The sequence below is a fragment of the Otolemur garnettii genome, unplaced genomic scaffold, assembly GCF_000181295.1.
Source record: "Otolemur garnettii isolate 467f Iridium unplaced genomic scaffold, OtoGar3 scaffold00012, whole genome shotgun sequence".
Taxonomy (NCBI): Eukaryota; Metazoa; Chordata; class Mammalia; order Primates; family Galagidae; genus Otolemur; species Otolemur garnettii.
The window spans coordinates 25,628,651-25,634,755 of record NW_003852407.1 but is presented as its reverse complement, the minus strand read 5'-3'; the positions used below and the strand labels follow the sequence as shown (position 1 = coordinate 25,634,755).

The 6,105-nt window shown below is 43.6% G+C and overlaps 1 pseudogene; it reads left to right on the top strand.

Moving 5' to 3' along the window:
* Positions 1–2,067: 2,067 nt before the first annotated feature.
* LOC100960130 lies at positions 2,068–2,946 on the top strand (annotated as a pseudogene).
* The last annotated feature ends 3,159 nt before the right edge of the window (positions 2,947–6,105 follow it).

Below are 6,105 nucleotides of genomic sequence, written 5' to 3'. Positions count from 1 at the left end.
AATTTAATAATGGGCAAAAGCAAATAGAAAGGAGGTTGAGTGGTGAAGGCTCTATCACTTGCTCCCTATGTGACCTGAGATAAATGATCCTGCCCGTCTAACATCTTAGAGAGTAAGTTCTACGAAGAAAGAACTGCACTGTTTCATTCACTCCTGCAAAGCAGAGCCTGCTATAGACACTGGCATATAAACAAATGTCTTCTTTTTCTGCAAAACTAGACTTTTAATAAGCCTTCTTATAGCTCAGTCTGTTGATGTTTCCCAACTCCCATACCCTGTTGTCCCAATTCCACGTTTAGCTTTAGCACAGGGGGGCAACTCTTGACCCATTTGCCAACTCAAGCATAGGAAAGGCACCCTGGGCAGCAGAAAAAACATGGCCAAGAAGAGAAGCAGGTACAGGGTGAGGAGCTCCTTAGAGGCTGGCTGTGCCTCTGGGCTTTCTCAAGTGCCCCTGGGGCCCCTGAGCCTCTCTTAACACCACGAAGGCCACTCTTAAGCTGGAGGTAAACATCCCAGCCTCCCTGCTCTCCAGTGGGATGATTCTGATTCCCAGGTCCCCAGTGAGACTGAGCCCCAGTTGCCTGTAGTCAGACCTTCCTCATTCTTATCATCTCCTGATTCCTCCTCTTTCCTGTATGAGTCTTCCACCTTTTTACCATGCTCCCTGGGATCACTTCCTAAATGAACTTCTTGCCTCTATGCAAAAGGCAGACTTTGGGGAAACTCAAAGGAAGACACATATCGACTGAGGATCTTGTAGGAATAAAGTAAAATAGTATGTGTCAGGTCTTTTGTCTACTGCCTGGTGAGAGATTTTATTTTTTTTCCATTTATTTTTGTTGTTTGTTTTGTTTTGGTGCTAGTTTTATTCTTAGAGATATAAGAGAAGGTGACCGTGCTAACTGAGTTCACAAGACTGAGGGGAAAGGGAAAATTGTGTAAGAAAAAACATGTACCTGAGAATTTAGAAAGGCAAAATGAAAACCATTTAGAGAAAAAGTAAATTGTGCTATGGACTGATTGCTTTTCCCCAGAATTCATGGTGAAGACCTAACCCCCAGTGTGACTATATCTGGAGATACAACCTTTAGGAGGTAAAGTTAAAAAAGGTTATGAGGGTGGGGCCCTAATCCAATAGGATTTGTGGCCTTAAAAGAAGAGGGAGATCTCTCTCTCTTTCCTGTCTCTTTCTACAAACATAAACACACACACATACACATAAGCACAGAGAAAAGCCCATCTTCAAGCCAAGAAAAGAACCCTCACCAGAAACCTCAATTTGCCAGCCCTTTGATTTTGGACTTCCAACCCCTATAACTGTAGGATATTAAATGTCTGTTGTTTAAGCCACCCAGTCTGTGGTATTTTGTTATGGAAGCTCAACTTAACTTTTATGACAATGTACTTCAAACACTACAAAGTAAAATACACACATGACTCAAGAGAAATGAAAATTTTCCAAAACTAAAGATTTGATTAAATTATTGCAGTTCAAGAGAATAAGAAGAGTTGAAACTATCCAAAACCAGAGCAAACCAAACAAAACAGAAATCAACGTGTAGTTTTGACAGATTTAGCAAATAAATTGGAGGATGCTCATGTGTTTCAACACGACAATGATTTCTTTTTAGTATGTTTCAAATATTACCTAGATATATAAAAAGTTATGTGTTATTTACCTGAAATTCAAGTTTAACTTGTTGTTTTGTCTTTTATCACAAACTTATTAATGTTAATATACAATCTGTCTGAGGAGCTCCAATTTTCTTAAAATGTTTGGGTGAAGAGCCCAACTATAACTTGGACATTCCCTAAAAATGCAAACAGTGTAATGTAATCATTTGTACACTCATATTAATCTGAAATTTTAAAAAAATGTTGTGTACTAGAGGTGAAAAAAAATGAAGAATTAGTTTTTGAAGCAAAGTGGTTCAACTTGCTTGGAATTTTAGGAGGAATCCTAAAACTTGGCTAGCTGAGGCTCATACAAGAAGTTAAAGACAAGAAGAATTTTTTTTTTAATTCAAAAAAACCCAGGGAGCTGCTTCTCTGAGAAAACACCACATGGTAGATGATGCTGGTGCTTAGGACGGAGGTGCTGGAGGCCCCTGGGCTGTGGAATGGGAGGCAGGGCAGTTTCTGTGGAGGCTGAGGCAGCAGTATTTGGGCCGGGTAGTGGCTGTGGTTGGGGTTGGGACCGAGGCAGCGGAGCTTGCGGAGGCAAAGCCCAAGACAAGGAGTGGATGCCCGTGACCAAGCTGGGCCACTCGGTCAAGGACGTGAAGATCAAATCCCAGAGGAGATCTCACTCTTCTCCCTGCCCATCAAGGAGAGCATTGACTTTTTCCTGGAGGCATCTCTCAAGGATGAGGTTTTGAAGATCACCAGTGCAAAAGCAGATCCGGGTGGACACGTTTAAGGTGGACCACGTTCAAGGCATTGGTTGCCATTGGGGACTACAATGGCCATGTCCTTCTGGGTGTTCCTTGCTTCCAGGAAGTAGCCACCACCACCTGAGGGGCTGTCAGCCTGTCCTAGCTCTCTACTATCTCAGTGCAGAAAGGGTACTGGAGGAACAAGATCAGCAAGCCCCATGCTGTTCCTTGCAAGGAGACAGGCCGCTGTGGCCCTGTGCTGGTGCATCTCATCCCTGCTCCCAGAGGAACTTGCACCATCTCAGCACCTGTGCCTAAGAGGCTGCTGCAGCTGGCTAGCATCGGTGACAGCTCCACCCCAGCCAGGGGTGGCACTGCCACCCTGGGCAACTCTGCCAAGGCCACTTTTGATGTCATTTCCAAGACCTATTGCTATCTCACTCCTGAACTCTGGAAAGAATCTGTATTCACCACATCTCCCTATCAGAAATTCAATGACCATCTTCTCATGACCCACACCAGAGTCTCCTTGCAGAGGACCCAGGGCCTAGCTGGGGCTATAACATAGCATTTTTAGAAAAGAATGATAAAGTGAATTACATCTTTAAAAAAAAGAAAAGAAAAGTGGGAATATTTATGCCCCAAGTTGCTAAAATAAATTGAATATGTGGTCATCCGGCCTGCTCTGCAAAACCCCAGCTGGATGAAGATCTGGAAGCACACTGCAGGCAGACGTCACACTCCCACCAAGGGGAAACAATGGGCAGTGCTGGACACTACCCAGTGCGAAGTCCAATGTCTAGGTGGTTTCCCAAGGAGCAAGTCAGGTCAAATATATTTTATTTTCTTTGTTTTTAGGATCATCATATTTGTGTATCAGAAAAAATACTATGAATAAAGGACAAGGCACCTAGATTTCAGGAAGGCATTCACTTGATGGATGTTTTTCATGATGCCACTGTGGACACTAGGGAAAGATGGGAATGAGTTCCCTGTGGTTCTGAACTTAAATACCACTTATATTTGCTAATGATGTCTAAAAAAGTTAGCTTATCATATTTGCTGTAAACAAAAGGCTAAGAAGAATGCTATATTAATTGGATTGTTCTGGTTGCAAGTAAAGAAACAATGTAAAGTAACAGAAACAGGCATTAATAAGAAAGATCTCAGGCATACAACAGAGCCTTAGGAGCAACGAGGAAACTTCTGGAATAGCTCTCAAGCACAGTGGCTATCAGTGCAGAGTCTGATTTGAAACCCAGCTGTACACAATGTTGGGAAAATTGCGTCTTTGTGCCTCGGTGTCTTCATCTGTAAAATGGACATGATAAGAGCAGCTCCCTTAAAAGACAATAATTAGAATCAAATGAGTTAACATATATAAACCATCTGGTACCCGGTATATTGTAAGCACTATATATTTAATTTTCTACTACTTTCTTTGTGGTGTTTTTGTTTTTTACTTCTGTTTGTAGAGTGCCTTCTTTCTGGAGTCCTCAGGATGGAAAAAATGGCTACAGAGAGCTCATGAGGCCTTTACCTCACAGACCAGGCTGAATTCCCTTAATCCCTTGGCGAGGAGACTGGTTGATTTCATTTGTACTTGGTGTCTTTTCCAGGCCATTCCATGGTTGTTGAGAAAAAAAAAAATCATTCATTTATTAGTTTAGTCAATTCTACAAATATGAGTTAAGCTCTTACTTTTTAAGCATTGAAAGTACAGAAGTGAGAAAATGAAAAAGACAAAGTCCCTTCTCCTAGAAAGCACATATTTGGGGCAGGGAGATGAAGAAGACCAACAAAGGCGCCATTGAAATGTTAGGGTGAAGCGGGACATAGAGGGAAAAGTGGGGTAAGGGGAAGGAGTGACTTGGACGGGAGGGAGACGAGATTACAGAGAGTGGTCAGGGACAGTCCCTCTGGTCGGGTGACATTTGAGCAGAGGCCTGAGGAAGTGAAGATACTCCGGAGAATGTTCTAGGCCAGCAGTTCTCAACCTGTGGGTCGCGACCCCTTTTTAGCAATGAAAAGACATCGCAGCATTAGGAAGGTTGAGAACCACTGTTCTAGGTGGAGGAAATAGGAGGTGGAAAGGGCTGAGGCAGCGGCGTGCTGGACGTGAAAAGCAACAAGGCCTGTGTGATGGGAGCTGGGGTCCTGGGGTTACAGGGAGCCCAGCAGGCCACAGTAGAGTGTGCTTGTTACTCTGAGTGAGATGGGACTCATTTTAAACCTTGGAGCAGAGGAGTGACATGGACCAACAGGTTTTAGGAGGCCTACTTGTGCTGTGCGGTGGAAAAGGACCGTATGGTGGCAGCAAGACTAGCTGGAAGGTTATAGCTATACTGCGTGTGGAATACAATGTGTTCTGGAGGAGTGGCCAGAGTCATGGGGTGTTTATAGTCACCTGTAATTCACGGTAGGGTATGAGATAGAGAAAAGGCCAAGTGTAGGGCTGCAAACTTTGTTTCCAGAGTGAACGATACAGTGAAGTTCCCATGTACTGAAACCGAAATCTGTAAGGAGCAGAGCTGGGGAGAAATCAGGCATTTGCTTTCCTACATGCTAGTTGGGATTTCCTTGGATGTCTGGGAAGTGGGCAGCAGGAGTGTGGGACTGTGAGAGGGTTCAGGATAAAAGAGGCCAGAGATAAAAATGTAGGATTCACTTGTACAGAGATGGTATTTCAAGCCAGGGGACCAGGTGAGATCACTCAGGGAGGAGGAATGGAGAGAAAACAGGAATGATCAGAAACTGAATCCTGAGGAGAGAAAACACAAAGAACAGCCAAGGAGGCTGAGCAGAGGGGACAGGTGAAGTCCAGTAAGGACCGCAGGGAATGGTCAAGAGAGAAAATGAAAATGTTTCCAGCAGGAGAGAGCGCTAGATCATGTCAAACCCAGAGGCTGAGGGGAACTGGGGAATAACGTGAGTGCAGAGTGACAAGGGAGAGGGAGAACACCGCTAACGGGGTGCTGGGGAGACAGCACGGCAGCTCCCATTCCTTGTAACTAATCAAATAAATCAAAGCAGCAGAAGCCAGACTTTGATACATGGTAGTGAGAAGCGTGAATCATCAAATAAAACTTAAACATGATAAATGCCTGGCCTGGAATTTTAGACTCAAACTATAAAATCTGTGTACAGAGGCTTACAAAAGACTAAAAGAATACACCCGCTGCCATTAACAATGATTATCTGGAAGTGGTAGAGCTAGGGAGATGGTTTTATTTTCTGTTACATTTTTCATAATCTTTTGTCTATAATAAATATGCATTGCTTTAGTCGTCAGAAAAATATGTTTTAAGATATCAGTTGTAGTGTATAATCAGAGAAGGGGGGGGGAGCTTGTTTTAATTTGTTTCCCCCCTAAAAGTCAAACACCATCTATGTTGAAAGAAAACTTGTTTTGCACTAATAAAAGTGTAGTGCCAACTGTGTGGGCAAACTGTGTGTACAGGTTTAGTACCAGAGAAGAGGAGGAGGGGGCAGTCTGGAAAGCATGGGATGGGGGAAAGCTGAGGAAAATAGAGGTGAATCCTGGGTCGTGGTGGGAAATGTGATGAGTTGGGGTGTGGTGGAAACCATCAGAGGGACTCAGCCCCACTTGTGTCTTGGGAAAATCACTTAATTTCTCTGACCCTCAATCTCCTGATTTACAATACAGGGCAATAATCTCCTCCACGTGACATTATTATTTGGGGTAAATAAGACAAAGTGTGAGCGG